Source organism: Periplaneta americana, chromosome 5, assembly GCF_040183065.1.
Source record: "Periplaneta americana isolate PAMFEO1 chromosome 5, P.americana_PAMFEO1_priV1, whole genome shotgun sequence".
Taxonomy (NCBI): Eukaryota; Metazoa; Arthropoda; class Insecta; order Blattodea; family Blattidae; genus Periplaneta; species Periplaneta americana.
This window is the reverse complement of record NC_091121.1, coordinates 142,870,938-142,895,544: the sequence shown is the minus strand read 5'-3', so window position 1 is coordinate 142,895,544 and position 24,607 is coordinate 142,870,938.

Below are 24,607 nucleotides of genomic sequence, written 5' to 3'. Positions count from 1 at the left end.
TAGGTAAAAGTCTGTAATTATAAAGCTTCGAAAAAGAGGAATTCTCTAATTTGGATAGAACACTGGAATCAAACAGTCAACGTGTTCCGTAGGAAAATTAGCGTGAACAATGTCCGATCTACCGATGTCAATCCTGCTAAAGGCCATTTGACCTCTCTTTTTTTTAGTATTTAATTCTATCCCTCCCTCCTGATCAAACATTAAAAGTGGGAGAGTGTTATCAGCAACTGTTGGCGTCCTCATTGGTTATTTGCCGCTGGTAGAGACAAACAGTAGGCGCAATCCCGCAGCTAGCGCTACAAACAATGACCCGCCAGTTGGTATGGAATGATCGGATTTTCCCGTTTGAAACCAAAGCGTACTGGAAACTATGTAACCCCCGACCGCCCTCCGCCCTTTACAGCTCTTTTCTGTGTGTGTTTAAACGTGAATGCTATCGTTGTCTTGTTTCACAGAACAGACTATTGCTACCTCTTTTTTTGTGCTTTAACTTGATGGAACTTTTTTTTTCTTGGCGCTATTCCCACAGGTAAAAGTAGACAGCGAACAAACGAACAGTCGATTATTGTTCATTGACTTCTCGTTGTTGGAGTGCGAAACGTTCGTTGATTCAGCTTCATATGTGATAAAAGTAGAACACGGGAACTCTCCAGGCTCATTTATGTTTAAAACTTTTTGTTTTGCGTTTCATGGTATGAAGTTTGTAACTGTATCCTGTAAAGTTTTGATTAAAATTATTTGAATTTAATTAGAGACTTTTTACAAAATGCCGAAATAATAAACATACCATCTGTATTTAATTAATGATACTGTATTTCAAAATTAACAAAGTTTTCAAATGCAATTACAACAACGAGGAGTGAGGCAAGGATCCCTGTTGCCAATTTAGCGGCTTTTAACTGTTTTTTCGGCGATAATTTCTTTTGTCTTTTCTATTCCTTCGATATAAATTTAGTGATATTTTCTGCACTCTCTTAGCGACTAAAAATAAAACCTTCCCTAATTGACAATGAGGAATGTAGCGATGATATTTGAACTGCTGTTTGGAAATTTTCCGAGCACTTCAAATGGATACACTGGAAAGGATATGAGGTTTTACAATTGTTCTTTTATTAAAATATAAATAAGGTGATGTAAGACTACAAAAGTGGCTTTAAGAAAGGTATTTATTCATATAAAAGTAGTAAATTAAACTTTGATTTTGTAGTTTTCAAAATACACATCAAATCACTCAAAGTGCGCACTAGCAGCATGCATATCAACTTAATAAAAAATGAGTTTCGTGTACAGAATTGAGTCTCAGCGAATGAAAGGTAATAATATTTGATGGGGGGAGGGAAGAAAATGAATAATCTCAGTTACAAATCTCGTGCATATGAACTTCAAACGCTTTGATAAAAGCGAAGACCAACATAATGCTTTCTTATTACCTCTTACCGACGCATTATTTGTAAGCATAGGCGGAGAGAGAACCGTCTCCTTGGGGGGAGGGGAAGCAAAACCATGGAATCCTCGTATAACGAGGTTATGGGAACATCATTTACCTCCTCCCCCCGTTATAGCTTGACCGTTGTACAGTACAGAATATCGGAATATGATCATTTAATAAAGGTATTGTCTGGGGGCATGTTTTTTGCAGTGTTACGTCCACATCCGCGATGTTTCGGACCGAATTGTATAGGGCTTGAACTGTAGATCTACTACAAATTATAATAGGGCATAATTTATAATAATCTGTCTCCTTTTCTCTCGCGTAAGAAACACACACATTAATAAAACTACGTAACAGTGCAAACAGAAACTTTTTATATGAAGCTTACCTTCCTGAAGATATCACATGAAATGTAAATCCTAATTCATCATCATCATCCGTCACGAATTAGGACTGTGTAGACCTGTTCCAATATTTCTTCATTCCTTTTTCGATCTAAAAGAGTATATCCTGCTGTCCGTCTGAGAAATTTCATTTCTGTTGCTTTGATTCTGCTCAAATCTCTTACCTAATCTCAAACTCTAATTATTTTATATAATCTCGTCTTTAAGTTTACACATTATACCCGGATCACTTCTCTTTTTTCTGCTTGTTGTGCAGTATGTTATTCATATTTGTCCAAGTGGCGTCCTGAACACCTGCAGACTTCTAATACAAGATTAAAGGCTGTTGCAAAAGAAACACTACAGTGTTGCCATTCCTCAAACGCATCATGAACTTGCCCCTTCTTCCCCTATAATAGGGTATACCTTACTTTTTCTGTATGTAATGTTTCAACACATGAACGGTAATTATAACTACGGTGAAAAATCGCTTAAAAATATATTTGTATGAAAGAAATTTGTAACACTCAAAAACTAAAGAGACAAAATTATATACAGAGTGTAAGAGGTGTAAGTGGCGTCCTTTTCACAGTCGTCGGGGACGGTCTGCAGTATCAAAAAATGTCCATACAACATAGGGTCAAAACTTGATAATTTTCTCAGAAAAAAAGTATTTCTTCTCTTATTTTATTCGTCTTATACTGCTTATATCGTTAGTAAAATTACGAAAACAATTACATCGGCAGGTATATCTAGCAAAGAGTTAATGTTATTTTAAATACATATTTGTGTTCTATTACGTATTCGTGAAATTAAATAAAATGCCATGGTTAAATTTGTTAATATCTTGGCGTGAGAGACATGGCAAAGTGTTGAGCAAGAATTAGTCTGCACAGACATACGTACCGTAGAGGGGGAGGGGGGCAAAAAAAAAACCGGACGGACCCTTGTAGCTCATTTCATAGCCTTGTTCACTCAGGGCACGATAGACTGGTAACTAAGACTTTCGTGGTTCGAATCCTGCCTGGGAGGGAAACCTTTTTTTGTTCGTTATTCAAATTTATCCCCAATACTTTTAGATTGTAGCGACATTTTTCTACGTAATTAACTTATTACTCGTAGGACATGAATTTTACCAGGAATCGAAAAGTATTGAAAAAAAAAACGTTTCCTTCCCAGGCAGGATTCGAACCACGAAAGTCTTAGTTACCAATCTGTCGTGCTATGGAGTGAACAAGGCTCTGATATCAGCTACAAGGGTCTGTCCGGATTTTTTTTGCCAGTAATGTACATGTCAGCTGAGTTCAAGCTCCCTATCCATAGGTCTGCTGCAGAGCAGATGTCAGTTCGGTACCAGGTATTCGATAAACAATTTACAATGTCATTCATAGTTTAGGAATATCATTCTTCTTCTTCATCTTTTTTCTTCTTCTTCTTCTTCCCTGGTCTCTTCCTCCTTTTGGTTTATAATTTATTGCATTCTTAGGAAGTCTGTAGTCGTCCATTCTCTCTACATGTAATTTCCAGTTTTGTCTGTAATTGTCTATTTTATCAATAAGTGGGTATACTCCTAGTTCCTGCTTAATATCTTCATTTCTAATTCTATCTAATCTCGTGCATCCTTTTACTTTCCGCAAGAATCTCATCTCTGCCGCTTGTATTTTACTAACTTCAGGTTTTGTTGTAACCCAACTTTCACTTCCATATAAAAGAGTAGGGACTGCCATTACATTGTAGAATTTCATTTTTGTTTCCTTTCTGCTTTTATTCTTTAAAGTTCTATTAATTGTGCCACATACTGTCTGGAATGATTGTAATTTTACTTTTTATATCATTATCATTTTTGTAACTTACATCACATCCCAGGTACTTAAAATTTGTTACTTGTTCTACTGCATAATTATCTATTTCAATCTTAGATCTTACAGTATTTTTGCCTTGAAATGCCATTACTTTTGTTTTTGTATTTGATATGTTAAAGTTATGCTTCTGACATATTCTATTTAGTTCATATACTGCTTTTTGTAGTTTTGCTTCAGTATCTTGTATTACAATCATATCATCGGCAAATACCAGAATATTAATTTATATACCTCTATCAATTAGAATTCCAAGGAATATCATATGTTATTAATTTATGGAGAAAGTCGTCGTAATTCAAGTGAGGCAAGATGTTTTCCGCAATGAAAGTTGCCTAATCAGCGAAATTTTGTAGCGGTTTCTCAATGATGTTTAGAAAGTAGGAATCTCTTACCTCGGGTCGAAAATCACATAAATAGAAATTTCTTTGAAAATGGCACTGCTTTATGGAAGCGGGAGAGATTAAAACGTTGCACGTAAAAAAATTTGGCCTTATTTTGTGCAGTAAACCATTATTGCTTATTTTTTAGACGTACAATAAAAAATGGACCAATATTGCCAATATTGAATAATTTCAAGGAAAAATTGTTCCGGGGCCGGGTACCGATCCCGGGACCCTTCGCTTAGCGCGCGAACGCTCTACCGACTGAGCTACCCCAGGAACCATACACGACACCGTTACAATTTTTCCTTATATATCCTTACAACTCACATGAGCTGACAAGACGCCAGAACTCAACTGTGAGTGCACACAAATTCTGTGACTTGAAATTGCGGATTTTTTTTTCCTGGCGTCTTGTCAGCTCATGTGAGTTGTGTGGATATAAAAGGAAAAATTGTGACGGTGTCGTGTATGGTTCCTGGGATAGCTCAGTCGGTAGAGCGTTCGCGCGCTAAGCGAAGGGTCCCAGGATCGATACCCGGCCCCGGAACAATTTTTCCTTGAAATTATTCAAACCTGCTTCACAGGGAGCTACTACCTGAAAGCTAGATTTGTATATTGCCAATATTGTTCAATAAAATAAAAATTTACCATAAAGTTCTATTAATGAAATTGAAAGTTTGTATTTGCTGCTCGCTTTATGTAAAAAACGATCCGCTCCTGCATTATAACAGTGCATCTGTTTTGTACCGGTATGTCTGCATCCGCTTGAGCTGTACTGTGTACTTGTAAAGTCCCTCCTCCCCATCCAGCAACTTTGCCAAACGCCTAATATTGTAAACTTTAATAATTAGTTAAATATTGCTATTAGAAAAAAAATGTGAAAATATTTTTTCTTCCTTAAGACATGAACAATCATCAGTTAAAATAATGACACATATCTCTTACACCCTGTATAATAGGTATGTAGCATATGTTTCGTTTTGCTTTGTAGTTTCACGCGTAAAAGTAAAAAAGGAGCGTTATGTATCAAATCTAACACAAGAGTAAACACGAACGCATGCCTCGTGGGCACTGTATATTTTCTGATTTGAGTGTATGCTATGGATCTATCGCGCCAGTCGCTTGTTTCAAGTTGATGATCAAAGTTCCATGCCGTCGCTAATCACTCATTTCATACTGCATTGAGATTGCGCTGACAATGAGTACGTGTAGCCCTCACCTCCACCACAAACTCGGATCCTTTTTAATCACATCAAGCTTTAAAAAATGAGGAAAAAGTACGTGAATGGATTCGCATCATTAATATGGGTGTATGTTTCCATTAACTAGTACTGGCACTGAACTAGCAATCATTTACTCCTGCCTATGTACACACACGATATTTTAAACTTCACCGCCTTTTTTAATCTCTTTTATAGTAGGAAAAGGTTATGGGGTTCAAGCTCGGTTGAAAGTGCTCTGTTAGGGATGAGGTGCCTAATTTGGTTCTGGATTTCTCTCCTCCATTCCTCTCACAGTGACGAAATGAGCTGGAGAAGGGGTGGAGTGTAAGCAATCATTTACTGCCTGTGTCTAAAAAAAGTAGAACAAATTTGTGCGTTGTATCGTTGATTAAAGGGGGTTTTGAGTAGAAGAGGAATGGAAATGTACCACCCACTTTTGTAAGAGGAGTTGGAGAGCTGGTTAAATTTTAACGGCTTTATGCTGGAGAGATTTTTTTCTGAATTAGGAAAAATTTGTAACATTTCCAACAGAGAAATGACTTTAAATGTGCAATTTGGTTTTCCACGTTAATTCAAAGCCGAGATTCCTCGAGGGGCTTTCCTAAGTACTGAGAATGTATAGTTAATCAACTTCGCGCGCAATGATTGTGAATTATCTCCTGGTTTGTTAAATTTTCACACCTTTTAATTATGTTACAAGCATGTAAACTTGTGGATTATTAATCTGTTTGTACGAGTATGTACAGCGCTCACGTCCTGTAAACATGCTTGCCACACTCGGTCTTCTGACAAACTGTGCGCGTAACAGCAAGCTACGTTTAACTGCTTGCCATTTAGAATTCATACGTGGACCAGATGCTGATGAAGCAGTAGTGGTTACTGGGCGGAAAATATGTCGGAACACATTCAGGATGCCCAGAACTTTCATATATTTAGAGCTAAAAATGAGTATCAAAATTATAACACAGCAGCAACTAATGATAACGATAATAATAGTAATAATAATAATAATAATAATAATAATAATAATAATAATAGAGTGAATCGGGGAGAGATGACTCTCGGGAGAAGATATTTATTTCTTTGTAGTTTCACATTCTATCAAGAGAGAACGCCACGCGCATGTCGTCATGATCACTGAGACAATTGAATGTCTGTAAAGTGGAAGCTAATTCATTTTTCCACATGTTCTTGTTATGAGGAGAAAAAGAAAAGCAAGAAAAAAATTGATTTTTCTGCTGTAAATAATTTCAAAAGTTTGTTAAAATTTTAATACATCCTTGAATTCGTAATAATTTTCAAATCTTTGTAAAGGTTCTAAAGTTTACATTGTTAACAACCAACGACTTTGTTCCGCCATCTTAGGTTGCGTCACAGCACTAGGCATCTTACCCCAATACTTGGGGAAGATGATAACTTTTTTCGGGATAAGATGGCAGCATGTTGCAAGAGTTTTATTTTTTGTTTTATTGCAGGAAATGTGTAAACTTTACATAAGATCCTCTGATAGAAATCAGTGAATTGAGGACAGTCTTCAACTTGCGATGGAACATGTTATAACAGAGAGTTATGAATTATTTTAGAGCATCGCAAGCATACGTGATTTCTTACCGTATCCTTAAACGCCTCCTAAAAGGAATGATGAAAAAAAAGTGTACTGGATTGAATTCATTGTGTGCAAGAAGTGATTTCTCGAGTCTTGCACATGGCAATAAAATATGTGCAATGACTGTGTTCCTAAGTAGTGATAAACGAGTGAGAAAGTCTCCATGAGCTTTAGATTAAGTGAATTTTGTGATATATATTTATCAAACCAAGTTAAGGTAAAATAGACTACATATATCAGTAAATGTGTTAATTGCATTTGCCATCTTACCCGACTATCGGGGAAAGATGCCTACAGTGCAGCTAAGAAGAAAACCTGTATCTATAAACAAGGTAATTAATGTTTTCTGTTTCAAACCAAAAGTATTGTTTCAAAATATCTTACAGACTTTTATATTTCAATACAAAATTCAGAACTAAATTCAATTTTCAATCAAAGAAAAAGTTAGGCATCTTCCCCGGTCCACTCTATATTTCCGACTTTACAATATTAACAAAGAATACACATTTTTCTGAATGCTATGATTACAAAAATTAAGATTTTTAAAAATTATTTTCCCTCCATTCTTTCTGTTTACCTATAAAATGTCATCAAAATCCCATTCTCCCGTTGTGTTCATGTTCTGTATTTACGTAACAGGTCGTCTTTCCTTTCTTCTTCATGTAATATTCCTTCTATGACCGTTTCATCCGTTATCCTTTTAGTATATCGGTATCATTCCAATTGTGTTTCTTTTACGATATCCAGAATTGAACTGTGAACATCAATTTTTTTGTCTAATAATTTCGTTTCTGTTTTTATCTTTTTCAGATGGCCTTGCAGAACGTGTCCGAAAGTCCATTCCTGCTGCCATTAATTTTGCTTATAAATCGAGAGTTGAGAATCAACACTTCGGATCCGTAAGTCATAATACTTGTAACTATACTTTAAAATGTCATGTTTTGTTTATTTTGAATCGTGTTTACTCCATGAAATCCCATTTAGAGTATATATAGTCGACTTTCCTGAATTGATCCTTGTTTTAATGACCATGTCTCGTTTCCCGTAACTTGTAATTGTCACACCATGGTATCTATATTCTCCTACATGTGCATTCGTGCCACTTCCTTCTTCTAGTACTAAATCTTGATGATCAATCTGCAATAGCCAGTTTACCTCACGTTTACATTTAAACACCAGATTTTTACTCCTGATATTTACTAATGATGTATTCTTGCTATAGGTCTACAACTGTATATTTTTGAACTAAAATGTATTAAGAAACAATAATAATAATAATAATAATAATAATAATAATAATAATAATCCACTCAAAAGAAACACTTCCACCTCTCGATAAATTAAAGGGAATATTATCGTAACTCGATACAAGATGCACATTTCGTCCTTTAAATATATTCCATTGTTTGGAGAATTACATACTATTCATTTCAGAATGGAGTCCATGCGAAAGAGATTTTATGATTTTCACAAGAAAACTAAATGATGACTCTAATGCAAGTTTTTTTTATTCTGAATTCAAATATCTAATAAGAATTTTTCCATCAATTATGCTTTTTGTGACAGTCACTTTTTGTGTAATGTACTTCTATATATTAGGCTTCCTTTGTTATAATTTTCATAACTTATAACTGAGAATTAAAAAAAAAATAGTGGCCATTTTATTCAACACTGCAACACTGTGCAGCCTTATTCATGTTCAGACATAAACACCAGCCAGATGAGTGGCGATTGTTCATAGACTCACCGAAAGTTAGTCTGCATAATGACAATGTATTCCCATCAATACCTATGGCGCTTGCCATTGGTATGAAAGAGACATATGAAAATTTGAAATTGCTGCTAGAAAACATGCAGTATACAAAATAGAACTGAATTATAGGTGGAGATTTGAAGATGATAGCTTTATTGCTGGGTTTGCAATTAGCATACATTAAATTATTCTGTTTGTTGTGTGAAAGGGACAACAGAGGTAGGAAGTCTCGCTACATTAGGAATCAATGGCCTGAAAGTGAATATTTTATTTCTGGGCATAAAAATGTGTCAAATACCTCATTAATAAATCCTGAAAAAGTAACTTATTTGTCTCTTCTGCATATAAAACTGGAACCTATGAAACATTTTGTAAAAACAGTTGATAAAAATTTTGCTACATTTATGTACCTATTTAGAATCTAAATTTAAAAAGTTAGTGATGCAAAACTGAAGGAAGGAATTTTTATAGAACCACAGATTAATGAGATCACTAATATTGGATGATGAAAGTTTTGAGAAACTGTTAAATCCACTGGAAAAAGCAGCCTGGAAAACATTCAAAATTATAATTAGTTTTAGTTTCCTCAGAAATCACGAACCATGAAACTAATTTGAAATAGTGACTTTGTGAATTCATGCACTTCAGTATGTCTTTAAAATGTATTTCTTGGACTCCCATCTAGACTTCTTCCGGAAAATTTTGGGGCTTATAGGGATGAACATGGAGAGTGTTTTTATTAGCAGATTTCTACAATGGAAAGGAGGCACCAAGGCAACTGAAGTCTCAGTATTCTGACTGACTACTGCTGGACCGTAAAGAGAGACATCCCAAAGGCAAAGTATCCCCGAAAATCATCGTATAAAACGTTTTTATAAACCAAAATGTGGTGTATATTTATCATTTAGCATTATGTAAGCACTAATTCTATTAAAAAAATAAACCTCTGCCACAATAAAACCCTTCCTGATGGAAAAAATCTGAAAGCATATTTGTACTTTGAATGGCAAAGACACTTAGATTCAGTTAATTTAGTTCTTGTGAAAGGAAATAAAGTTTAATTTTGTTGACCAGCGTTTTCACACATTATTTGCGAAATTATGGCGTCAAAATAAGAAAGGCCGCTCAGTCCGTAACTTGAAGTACTGTAGAAAAAAGTGAAGAAGATATGGAAAAGGTCACAAAAATGAGAAAGAGAAACAGAAAAGTGAGAGTCAGGAAGAAGGTGGAAGGTGACGAAACAAAGAAATAGAAGGAGCTGCGCTCGGGCTTGTGTTAGATCCCCCGTTTGGTCTCATTTATTCGTTTCTTCCGAGGTTTTCCCCAGCCGTTGGACTGAAGCCGGATGGTCTTTGGCGAATCCTCGGCTTCACTTCATTTCACCTCCTTTGGTCTGGTTATCTGTTCGGATTTTTTCCGAGGTTTTCCCCAACCATACGTCAAATGCGAGGTAATCTTTTGGAGAATCCTCGGTCCTCACCTCATCTCACTACATCTCGCCCAAATATTGTAAAAAACTGTAGAAAATGGTAAAATGGTAAAAAATTGTAAAATATTTGTAAAAATTGTAATTGTAATCTTGTAAAATTTTGACTTGTTCTACTTCTTAAAGCTTCATTGCTAATGTAAGATCTATGTAATATAATAAAGGAAATGAAAAAGAAAAGAGTGAAAAATATTAAAATTACATTAATAAAGAAAATAAAGTAGCCTAATTGGAAATGGAAGAAAGAATGGAACAGAGAAGAATAAATTCGAAAGAAATAATAGACGAAGGATACGAGTAAGAAAGAAAGAAGGAGCATGTAGAGGATTAAGAAAGCAACGGAAAGAAAGATACGTGTAAAAGAAGTGAGAAAACTGAGAGAACAATATGGAAATGATTAAAAAGTTTCTTCTCTTTTCGAAGATTGAGATATATACTTTTTTTTTGTGATTGTTATAAAAATGAAAACCTGAAACACCGCTGAGTTACCAACTGACCCCTGGCTATATATATTTTTTTAATAATTATATACATCAATGTGAAACAGCTGTCCGTATTGTGACATGGCGCGACAATTTTTACAACTTCTGTCACGTATGGTAAAATATCACCAGATTTGATTTATTTTTAGCTGAAGGGCGGTGAAACATTTCCTATCAATTGACCAAACCAGACGAATTTAACATTTCATTTTATTTTTCGTTAACACCAGGGTCGTTATAGTATATGTTATTACTGGGGAGTGAATTGTAGAATATTTCCACGTTTTCTTCCTTAGTTGCAGATCATATGCTACCGTTATATACTGTAAATTAATGAATTTCAAGTTATTGGTAGCCAAAGGTCAAGATTTTATAGTGAATATACTGCATAGATTTGCATATATAATGAATTAACGCATATTTCAATCTTTAGTGCATAGAAAAACATATTTTGTTATTTTTTGAGTAATGTGGTGCTTAAACCAAGATTAAGAATAGAGGAAAATCGGAAAAATAAAATACAGAAAAAACTCAGACATTGAAACACATTACAGGAGTTATATTTTTTGTATTGCTATCTAACAACTTGCATGCTATTGTCGGCGAATCATTTTAGACAAATTAACAAAGCACTCAAATAATTAACTGTATTTCGTTTCACGTGACTATACTTTTGGGTCGACGAGCTTCTTCTTGTCACATTTCACCTCATACCACGCGAGCTGCTTGTGATAGGATATAGTAGGTGAGCAGTGTCCCTGATGTCCACTGGTCGGGAAGTGCCAGCCCTAATTATAATATAGATTACCTATATTTGCTGAAATTCTGAAATTCAGAATCTCAAATAGAAAAAAAAAACCTCAGTATAATCAGCCGCCATGCGACAATAATTATTCATTGTCCGAGTAATTAAAAGATGGTAAACAAACTGCCATGCGACAGTGAATTCATTGTACTATTAATTAAAGGATTGGAAAACAATTACAAATAAAGTTTCCACTGATAAAACTAAAATGTTGGCATTATTTTCAGCTGAACATTCAACTGACTGACTGAAAGAAATATTGCCGAATTCAAAGTCATAGTCATTTCAAGGTTAAAATACAGTGTTCGACCCTATATCTTACTACAATAGTATTATTATTATTATTATTATTATTATTATTATTATTATTCTTATTATTATTATTATTAGTTGTCTAAGTGTTAAAATTCAAAGTTATTTGTAAAATGACTTTGATTTGGTTAAATGTTGAACAGTTTTTTGAAATTTTGAAAAATTTTTGCTCAAAAGTTGGCTATAATAATTTCTGTGATATCACAACAAGAAAGGTTTCTTCTTGGGCATCTCAGGTAATAATAGTAGGTATATTGCGATACAAGCGTGGTATATTACAACAGAATCGAGGAAAAGTTAGAGAAGGAAGTCTCGTCTTCTCTATGTACGAGATTTTTGTGCACTTAACACATGTACTGCATACTAGTTTTTGGCCTATCTTAATAAAAAATAAAGTGTTATTAATCATTTGTGATTTAAATAAATATTTTTTGGACGCTAACATTTTGTTTGTGATCGCCGTTTGATATTTGTCGATAGCTGTCATTCATTTGTTATTAGGTGTTATTCAATTGTTGTGATTCGGCGGGGATTGTGAAAATGTTGTAATAAAATAAATTATAGGAAGTTTAGTTTTATCTTCGAAGAAGTAGGTAGGTGAGACATTAATTATTATTATACATCAATATAAATAAAACATTCTTATATTTCCTTTTTTTTTATTTGTGAAAAATTCTGACGTGATGGGGCAATTTGGAGATCAGTTTAGAATTTAGAACGAAAAATCTGATAAGAATCGCCTATCAGAGCTAAGTCATCAGAAAAAAGTTTCGAAATGCAGGACTGTGTTATCTATTATAAATATTACGGAAACTACTTCGTTTACTATTGATAGAAGTTAAATGTTAAACAAAATGGACGAGTTAATTGCAATAAGATACATGGAGAGTCCAACGCATTCTTTGCGAAATGTTATGCAAAAAGTTATAGTTGTTACAAAAGAACTTAGGGTAAACTAGGGTCTGTTGGACAGTCGGGCATGTTGGACAGAGTGTCCAACATGCCCGACTGCCCAACAGACCCTAGTTTACCCTATTATTATTATTATTATTATTATTATTATTATTATTATTATTATTATACAGATTTATAATGCATCAGCAGCAGCATCCTGTGTCCAAACTCTACAGTCTACAATCTTTTCTTCTTTATCCAACCTTCCCTAACTTCCCTTCCCACTCTTGTAAACCTCTTTCTCACATTGAATTCTTGATTTTATACATCCATGTAATAAAGATGGTAATGATGATGATAATGATGATGATGATAATAATAATAATAATAATAATAATAATAATAATAATAATAATAATAATAATAGTATGTGGCAACAAAAATTTCGCTTCAACTAGGCCTATTATGATTTTTACGGTTTATTTTCTCTACGGAATGCTTGTCATTGAATTCGTGTAAATGAATGGTCGGCATTTTATAAATTCAACCGTTGTATAGGGTGTGTGACTTAAGCCATTCATAAATTCTTTTAGGCATCACCCACAATACGACTAGGGATGGATACACAATACTTTTCGTCGTTAAAATTCGCTAACTCACAGCGCATGTATTTTAGTTTAAATAACGATTGAGAACGGCTAAAATAATAAAGAGACATAGGTTCGGTGGACCAATAGACACATACGATACGCCTGAGTAAAGAAACAAACATTTATAATAAGCGGATCTCTCGAGAATAGTTCATGGCTCTCTAGAGTGATGTGTTCGTGTGAATGTTTCGACTGCCTGAGAGGATTCGATACGCGGTCCTTCCTCCGTACTTTTTAAATTCAAACTTCGATTCCAGATGATTCTAGGTCATTCTAATTACTACTACTTTGAAAATGAAGTACGCAATCCATCGCGGCATCATATGAACAAGAATGTTCCACAGCAGTAGCTATAAAAACCCCAATTCTACCGTCAGTAGCCTCTCAGAGTATGAATATCTGAAGTTCGTAACAGCAAAAGTGAAAGATAGCGAGAAGAATTAAGTACACCTAAGACGTTGCAGCAAGCAAACTACTTCGACATCGTCCAACTCGTTGCGGGTTGTTATCGATCTCGTATGTATTAGACCATATGGTCTGTTACAGTCTGAATGTAACTTTTTTTTCTTTGTCTACCCAGATTTTGAAGTTCTCATGGTAGTGTCACTAGGCGTAACACATTCAAAATATATTTAAATAAATTGTATTAAAATTCTGCACTGTCTGTTCTTCAAAGATACGTTGCTTATTCTGAACGAAATTGAACAAATAAATGAATTTGATGGGTTGGATATAGGCCTAACTTGCGTATTAAGAAAACGCTGTTGTGGGAACTGTAAGAAGAGCAAATGAGTCGGTAAATCAGTATCCAAGACTGGAATAAATATTGGATATGAGAAGGCAAATAAATAATTAACATAACAGATTGACAGCACATGTTTAACATAAAATTTTCATACGAAGACTAAAATTCATAACTAGAGACGAGAATTTCATGCATTATAAAATCCCAAACTATGCATGCATTCATGCACTATCAAACTATGAAACATCCACATTCCAGCGAAAAATGCATTAAAATATCCACTTTCATTTTTGTTCCAAATTTCTTATTTCACTTCACTTTTTTGCACAGTTAATAACTAATAATATTTCTAAATTGGTTTCTGTGTGGTTCATGCGCTTGTTAGTCAATATGTTTTTTCTGGGCAGAGAATGATCTCTCTACATTGCAAGAAGTTATGGGTGCAAACTTGAATGAACCTTTTTCTCTTATTTAGTTTTTTTTTTCCTTTTCCTTCTTCAATCCTGGTTCCTGAAACTAAAATGGGGGTTATAAAAATCGAGAAACTTAGGTGTCTACTCAAAACCATTAAAACATACATTTAAACTGAATATAATGTATTGTATGCAAGATTAAGCTAGAAAATGCTAAAATAGGCATTATGCATATTTTTATTCCCAAGAAAAGGCCAAAGAATGCAAATATGCACGGAAAAAATATACATATTTGGAACCAGAAAGTACTGAAATGGATAAGTACTAAGTTTGAGCTATGTCCTATGTTCCTATAAAAACATGCATTTACGTGGAATTCTCGTCTCAATCATAACACTCATGTGGTGACGTCAGTAAACATTGTAGCTATCACCGACTCTGCCTACGAAACCATTAAATACCTCCCACATGCCTCCAATGTTATTTGGGCAGCCTAAGCAAAAATGAACGGCTTAAGTCAGACACACTGTACAGTAGAGACCGGCAAATTAGACAAGACTCACGCCCGTACCTGCTTGCCGTCAGGCTTGGGTTCCGGTGACGCTACAAAGCAAGTTAACTTATAGTCTGAACCCACTGAGCCCGGGTTTTATAGGTTCAGTCCAGGCGGGACCCAAGAAAGCCTGCCTGTTTGCTCGTATTATAGAAAGGTAGAGTAACTTGCATTTACGGAAGCCAGTCTGCGCTGGTTAAGATGAAACAGTACTAGTTTGAAACCTAAGTTCGTTGGCTGTTTAGTCACTTCAAAAAATCTTTATCTTATGGTCCAACACGGCAGATATTTCTTGATTAAAGAAACACAGTTTTACGATTTATTGCGCTACAGAATTCATAAAGTAATAAGACAATATTATACCTTTCATATTCATGCAAAGTGCATCTGACTCAACGAAATAGTAACATTTCGTAACTTGTGACTAGTTGAGAAGGGAAGGGAAGGGAAGGGAAGGGAAGGGAAGGGAAGGGAAGGGAAGGGAAGGGATTGTAACAAAAATATTTAATTTTCACTTTTTCCTTATCAACAGATAAAAACCTCATTAATACCTGTAAAATGTATAAAAATGTTTCGTTCTTGAGATTATTGATTTGCTATTTAACTTCTGAAGGACAGACTTATTTGTATTTATGAAGCTGAAAGTTTGAATGGTTTGCATTAAATTTATATTACTACGATGAAAAGGAAAGTGCAAGTAATTTATAATAACTGTTGGCATTTAATGGATGTTATGTTGACGAGAAATAGTTTTCTTTGTCTTTATTAACGGCACGTTTCAGAAGACAAAAAATTAAGTTTTCAGTAGTTTGTCTATATCTATAGGCTTCTTGTCAGGTTTGAATGATTTGGTTCATATTTATCATGCATCTGAAAGCAGCAGTCTGGCGCAGGTCGCCGGAACCCGACAGTTCTTTCGGGTCACTCGTAGAACTGTTTGGGAGTCACGTGCAACCACACTGCCTGCCTGCTTGAGAGGGAGGGTTGATCGACAATTTGCCTGTCTCTGCTGTACAGAGATCGAAGCAAATCTACGTAGCTCATTCACATCGTATGCTAAACCCTGCCGGCAAGATTGAGACGTCGCCTTCTATTTGTACTAAATGTACTACATTTTCCAACTGATAATATAAGTAATTTGTCTTCTTAGGATATAAAAGAAGAATAGTGACCCGTATAATTATATAACTTTAATACAGATGATTGTAAATTTATCAGAAACCACTGGCATTATGGTAAGCGCAAGAGTAAGCCTAATAATGACAGAACTATCTTTTGTAAGACTAGAAATGCTCGATATATCCTCTTGACAACGTCTAGTCAACACAAATTACAGCCGAAAATACCACTACTCAAGATTGGCCCTCAATAAACCGGGAACAGAAAAGACAACGAGAACGAGAACGGAGAATCAAGAGCCCCCACAACAAATAAAAAAATTACTTATCGGAGTACATCCGTTATCAACACACTTTTTATATAATATAATATAATATAATATAATATAATATAATATAATATAATATAATATAATATAATATAATATAATATAATATAATCTATACTAATAATAAATTGTAACAGAAATTTTCTGGTCATTTTCGCTTTTCCAAAAAAATTGGTGTTAACATGTATAATTATTCATCCTGAGACCGAAAATCACTTTTTTGAAATTTTTATTTGTCTGTCTGGATGTTTGTCACCGTTTAACGCGATATTGGCTGAACGGATTTCTGTGAAAATTGAAATATAAATTAAGTTCGTTGTAACTTAGATTTTAGGCTATATGGCATTCAAAATACTTTATTTAAAGGGGCCTGAATAAAATAAATGCAAATATCTCGTTTATTATTGCTTTCTGTAAAAAATGTTGCATAACAAAAGTTTCTTTAAAAACGATTTCCAATAAGTTTTATTCTACGCAAAATGTTGATGGGACTGATATTTAAGGATATACAAGACTTTTAAAATAACAATACAATACATTTTCACCGCCGCCTCAGATTATAGCGTTGTTGTTCCTGCAGTAACTCCTTTGTGCAAAATATAAATTTTATTAGTAGGAAGAAAAAAACACATTTATTCATTCCATGGCATTAGTACATAGGAGATCGTGAATTGTTACATTTTCGAAATAAAGAAATATAATTACATATCACTGTATAGCTTTATTACTATTTAAGTTATTTGAAGGGTTCAGAACCATGGTGGGACAAGCGTCATTTACTGAAGGCGTAGAAAACAAGGGTTAAAATTAAGTTATTACCATAATTCAATGGAAACATATCGACCCTCCCAAATACTAACATTGTAACTAAGTTTTTTTATGATTTTGAGTTATGCTAGTTAATATGGTCTTAAATTGTTTCTTTTTCTTCCAGTACTATCATTGTAGCTCTAAATCTTCCCAATCGTATGTAAAATCTTTTTGTTACTATCTGTATACACTGATTTACACGATCATTTTAAAACTTCCTTTGCTTCTCCTGAAAAATGGGAGAAAGTGAGTTACAAAGTTAGTACTTGTGAGGGTCGATATAACAAGTAATATAAAGCATACACATTAAAAATAATGATATGTCAATCTTCTTTAAACTATGGTTGCATGTTATAACAAATTAAGAAACATGTTAAAGGAATTGTCATTGCACCAAATGAGTGCTCTCTGGACCAAAATGATCGCATTTTAATTATTTAAATACAATTTAAATTAAGTAACATATTAAACGATTTATTCTTCTATCAAACACGAATGTTCCCTGGATCAAACGTCCTATTTTAATTACGTAATTACCTTATTTCTAACAGGTGCAGCGGAGCGCACAGGTACGGCTAGTAACAAAAATAATACTTGATGCGAACATGAACCTTAGCGATTTTGTAGTTTCAACAATCTCATATTATTATCTGCAGTCGATAAAATAGTCTACCCTTAAAATGCAGTGTTGCTCGCTAGCTGTATCCTAGCAATATCATGCTGGGCCACTTTACCGTGTCTCGCGCATGTGCAGTGTCACATAATTGGACTGGGAGACAGTGCAGTTTCATCTAAATTTGTTTATATGGTTAGATCATTTATCTCAGTGTCATTTGGTAGAGAAATATATAAGCTGAGTAAATGCAACAATTGTATCATTTTTATCTCTTGCGTATATAGCACGCATAGCATAACATTACTATATAAACACGAAGTTGTGCATCATTTGTATTGGCTAGAGAGGTTGAAGTGTGTGTGGAGATGTGAAATAGGGGTCACAGCCTATTTCAAATTTCCACATGATACCGCGGTACTTAGACAAGTCAGTATCATCCCTAGCGTCATTCTTTTGCGTCGCTTTGTTTATGTTGAAAAACTGACAACGATGGGGATGATGTAAATTTGAAAATAAAGTTTCCAATGTGTCTATTAATCAATACTACTGATAATAATAATTGTAATAACGTGGGACATATTGCACTTTATTAGCTAAAAATTTTCCTAATCCAACGATGTGACACAGCGCAAGACACAGATGGTGGAACTTTTTTATTTTCAGTTATGCAGCGGTATACAGATGTTTCCTCTTTTTATGGTAAAGAAATAGGAAAATAAATAGGCCCTACCTGACGTTTTTCTAAATATGTTACGGGACTTGCAAAAAACCTTTTAGTGACAATTTTACTGAAAAATTGAGCGACACATTTCATTTTCAAATTTTCAAAATATATTTGTTAATAGATCGGAAACTAATTAACCCACAGAAAAGGAACTTAATACAATTAATTATCAATCCCACCGTGATTATACATATAAAAACGAAGGATGTAATATGTGATGCTATTAATTTTTGTTCCTACAAAATGCTGTAGGAAAAAAGATTAATAAAATCATCACATATTATATCACTGGTCTAACAAACAGTACATAACTATTTGTTCTCGGCCGTCAAAGTCACTGACGACAATAAATGTCGAACATAGAGTATGTCAAAATAAGGAAAAACCAAATTAGAGGAGTTCGATCCCCACTGTGGATTGAGTCTCGGCGTAGCTAAGTGGGTGGAACTGAGGATCCTGGATTCGATTCCTGGCGTCGAATTTTTCTCCGTTAATAATAAATAATAATCAAGAATGTAACTTTAAAAAAATTTAGAAAGTAGAAATCTCACCCATCAGGTCCCTTAATATTTCGCCTACAAATTTTTTTCACGCTGTGTCCTCAGGAGTACTATTGCTAATGTTGTTTACAAGCTCTCTATAATTCTTTCTGTAATATGGTAATTTACTCATGAGTACATAGTTCAAATTTAATGAGGTTTAATTTTAAGCTTTTTTGACTTAGTTATAAAATAATGAAGTTTTATTTTCGGCCTTTGGAGTTGCGAAAAATTACAGACTGACTTGCAGGTACCGCGGATGATTTTTGTACCAGAACGATTAGACTATAAGCTGTAATTTTCCGAGCTTTACCCAATGATTTTTAGATATCTGCTAGTAATAATAATAATAATAATAATAATAATAATAATCACAGTCACAACCACCATTATCATCAAAATCATCACCTCCAAATTAGAATAATGTTACCTTTCGGCATCATCTTTTTCTAGCACTACCACATCTCCAATGTCAATGAACTTGTAATTATGAATAATGCTCTACATTAGATGTTATCTCTATAAAATAGTTCGTCCTTCATATCGCCAGCACGAGATAATTTCTAAAGCCATTTTTGACGATTTTTGAGATTTCATTTAGCTGCCGTCAACGAGTTTTTAATCAATTTGTATTGTTAATTATTCACATTCAACTACCAAATTTTATCCGGATTTCTTTATTAGTCCTCTCATTCAGTTCTCTTGCTGTTAATCCACTTAAATGTGTAGACTTTTAAAATTTTATTTTGTATGTCAATTTGTTTCAGTTTTCATATCATGCTGTAGAGCATAATGCGGTGTGTAAACTGAAGCTGAACATTCAACTGGATGTATTGCAGGTGTAACGACAGAGCAGAGTTCACTATGGTCCCTGTATATCTCCATGATTTGGTATATAATCACAGAGAGGAATTTTAACGTGACAGTGGCTTAGTATAAAGACCGGCTTCTATCGTGGAGGTCAGAGTTCGACGCTACGGCTGTTCATATGGGATTTTCGGTGGATAAAGTAACGGTGTGACAGGTTTATCACTGAGAATTCCGGTTTTCCCCTGGCATATATCATTACACCGATGCGTCAACCCCATCTGTCATTGTCCACGAAGTATTCAGTGGGTCCGGGCGACCGCCATGTTGCGTACAACCCCTGTGTGGTTTGCAGTGGGAGTGCGTGCTCATTGTGAGATTGTTAAATGATTTCTTCATATTCGGAATTTTTTGTTCATAATTTACGATATTATAATTAGAGTTACTTGTTATAAATGCAAATGGAAATGTCATTCTATTAACCTTTGTTTGTGTCGTTCATAAAAAATTAATATTACAGTACTTTGTTTAATAAAAGTCAGTGGTAAAATATTTAATTATATAAGGAGATTTTGAATATAAATTATAGAATACGAACGGAAGGTTAAAGAAAGAGAACAAGGATCTAATGAGCAAATTAAAAGTCCCACCAATATTAAAATGAATGAAGTGATATTAGGGGAAATTGCATACAAATGAAGAAAAGTGAAATTAAAAATCTAGATATACAGGGTGATTCGTTTGGGTATGGATATAATAAAAACACTGCAAAACATTTACTACTGAACTTTATTTGTTGAAACTTTGTACATACAACACTGCAAGATGGGAGATTCCTCAGAGCGCACCATGCACAACTCATAACGGTGATGCAATTCAGCCTCATGTCCGTTATGACATAAGAGGGGTGATTTGTTGAAAAGCTTGAGTAATTTTCACTCTCAAATCATCAATGTTCCTGGGTTTCTGTGTATAGACAATGTCTTTAACAAAACCCCACACGAAGAAGTCAGGAGGGGTTAGATCTGGAGACTTTGGGGGCCAAATTAAGAGATAGCTGCTTCTCGTACTGGGTTTCGCCTGCCACCTCTTGCATTTTTTTCAACACAGAACTTGTTTCTACAATTGTTCGATACCACAACATTATGGAATCGTATTTAGGTACATTACGCACATCTACTCACGTCAAAATTCCCTTTGTACTCTTTTAACACTCTCAAATTGAGCATACCAAAGAACACATTGTGCCCGTTTTTGATTTGTAGTAGCCATTATAATCGTCTACGATTTTCATTTGTCCTTTCAGATTGTACACTGTTGATTGTCATATATGGAAACTCCCATCTTTTAATCATAATATAACTAGGAAGAAATTTTTCCTACTATCATAATAACTTTAAAATAATGAATTAATATTATCCATACCGAAACGAATCAGACTGTATATGTGGCTTAATTACATGGACACTAAATGGCGTGACTGCTAAAGAAATCCTGATCATACAAATCTGACTTTCCAGGTATAGCTCCCTGTAAAGCTGACCTGAATTATTTCAAAGGAAAAAATTGTTCCAGGGCCGGATATCGAATCCAGGACCTTTCGCAGAGCGCGTAAGCACTCTACCGATTGAGCTACCCAGGAACTATACTATAGCCATTCAACTTTACAGGGAACTACTGTATGCCTGAAAGGCTAGATTTGTATAATACGCGTTACTGTTTCGTTAACAGAAAACCACAAATTTAAGTCACACAATAAGTGTACACTCAATGCTGGGCTCTGGCGTTCTGTTAACCCAGCGTTTATTAAACTATGGTCCGCGGACCACCTGTGGTCTTCGACGTCTGCCCTTGTGGTCCTTCAAAAAAGACAGAAGAAAAAGTAAAATTCAAACGAATTGCGTATCACACAATAGCTGAAAATCTCAGTTTGGAAATGTCACATGGCAATCGTCTTTTACTTTTTCTCCCTGTACTGACATTTTATGAAATTTATTACCCTACCTGTCTACCGAATTTCCACTCTATTCTCAACAACAAAAGATGGATTTAAAGCACTATTAACGTGGTGTTTCTCGCCATCTTTTCCCTGCACATCCTGCGTCTGTAACCCAGCCAGGGCCCACCCGAATTCATAACAGAGGACCAAAGTACCGATTCTTTTCATGTATTTATGACTTTCTTAATAGTTTTGGCGACACTCTGTTTGCACACTGCAATGGTCACATACTGTACGTCGTACACCAATAATAGAACGTGCCAAATTTAATATTTACTTGTTGAAAATTGGGCATGTTTCTGCATTAATTCTTTTTATTTATGTTTTTCTAGATAGCGATATAAGAAATTTTAGACTCCGCCTATTTTAAAATCCGGGCGAATCAGATCCAGAAATTCAAATTACAATACTTTTCTAATTATATTTTCTGTAGCCAATCGCAAGTAACTTAAAACAAATTCTGTGCATTGTTTATTCGTCGCTTGCCTCTTAGCAGTTATTTGTTTGAAATCCTTCTTAAGTGGTACACGCTGGTAGTTTTCTATGTCTCTGTTAAATAGTGCCCATTATACATAATGGAAAACTGGCTTCCATTCGGAGCTTTGGAAAGAAAGGAACGTGATTATACGCTTCATTTAGGCAGTGCTAATAGTTCAGCTGTGTGTGAAGATATTAATATCAGTGATTCTAGTGCCATTAAAGAAATATCTAGCCCTGTTCAAAGAAAAAATGCTTTCGTAATTATTACAAGAGTTATTTGGAACTTGGATTTACTTGGTGTGGCAATGAGAGTGAATCAAAACCTCGGTGCGTTGTTTTTTATGAAGTGCTTTCAAACGAGTGTATGAAACTCGAGAAATCGAAATGACACTTAGAGACGAAACACTCAAGTGTAAAAAGTAAACCTGTAGAATTATTAATGTGAGTACCAACATTGATTTATTTTGTTAATTAATAAGTTAAAGATTATCAAAACTCTAACAGCCTTGAATTATTAAAAAAAAATATATAAAAATAAATTTTCTTCTATTAACATTAACTTAATTAGTAAATATTAGCCTAATAGAAAATTAATTGAAATAAATTAATTTTAATTAATTAATTCCACTTAAAATATTGGTATACTGGTATTAAAATGTGCTACAAAAATGATAAATTTGCTTTCGAAGGGAACAAGAGTAAGGTGGTCCGCGGAATTATTCTGACTTAAAAAGGTGGTAACCACTTCAAAAGGTTTGAGAAACGCTGTGTTAACCCATTGGAGGTATTTGAATATAAGAGGAAAATTGAGCCGAGGTCTGGTATAGTTTCTGGGTAGCTCAGTCGCTAAAAGCGTTGGCGCGGTCAGCCATAGGTCCCGGGTTCGATATCCGCCCTTGAAACAATTTTTCCCTTGAAATTATTCAAATCCTGATCAATTTGGCAATCGAATATGGATAATTAAGAATACAAATATGTACAGTATAAAAGCTCATAGACAGAAAAGTAAATTCAGTTTTTAAAATCTATCAAACGCGGCTTCAGAAGTTACAGTTCCTTAATAATGTCTTGAAGGACGAGATAACAAGTAGTTCAATGACATGAGAGATATGAACCGTGTATAGACTCAGTGAGGCAAGAATTTAATGTTAGTCTAATCCTCCTATGTTCTTGGTTTGTTATTTAACGACGCTGTATCAACTACTACGTTATTTAATGCTGATGGAATTGGTGATTGCGAAATAATATTTTGGCGAAATGGGGCCGAGGATTCGCCATAGAAGATCTGATCTAAACCATAAGGTCGGGGAAAATATCTGAAAAATATAAGCAGACACTCAGTCCAAGCGAAAATCAAACCCATACCCGAGCGCAGCTTCCAATCAGTAGGCAATCGCTTCTACCGCCTGAGCTACGTGGGTGGGATTAATCCTTGATTTGGAGGCTGTAATTAGGAAGTGATGATGTTGATTAGAACTAATCAAGTTGGTAGCTGTATAAATTAAGTACGAATAGGCCTAAGTGTCAAATAGGTGGAAAAGAACTGGCCACCATTATCTCCTGGCCTAGTTGCCTCATAAGTGGTGCCTTGTTGGTATCACTTGTGAAACTCAGACCTGTCTTCGGACAGTTGACTAAACAGCAACAACTACTAATAGTAATTACTAAACCACGGAACTTTATGCACCAAAAATTCTGAAAGTATGCACGCATCTGTGCAGTAAAAAAATATTGAAATATGCACTAAAAATTGAAATATACGCAGTAAAAAATACACTTTAGAGATTGAAGTATTTCGTTTAATAATATAATATACCCTAAATGGTAACTTTCGGCGCTGGATCCTGAAATCATTTCGCTGGCATTATCATCTTCATCTCATTCTGATGCTAGATAACCATAGCGAATGAAAAAACATCTTAAAATAACCAATTTGAAAAAAAATGACCCTCTACAGTGATAAGTGTGGACTGTGGATCTACTAATATTATCGCCCATTTTTTCATGTTCTCTATAAATCTGGTATTTGATTTTAATTGAATTTTAAGGAGGGGACATTACGACCCAGCCCTGTAATTTTTCAAGACCTATTGCGCTGACCCTAAAGCTAGGCGGATTCCCAACATCACACACTAAGGTTTGCTGCGTGTCCAGATTACGAACAAGGAACTCTACTCGTCCCTACGCCAGTAATTTTCTCTGT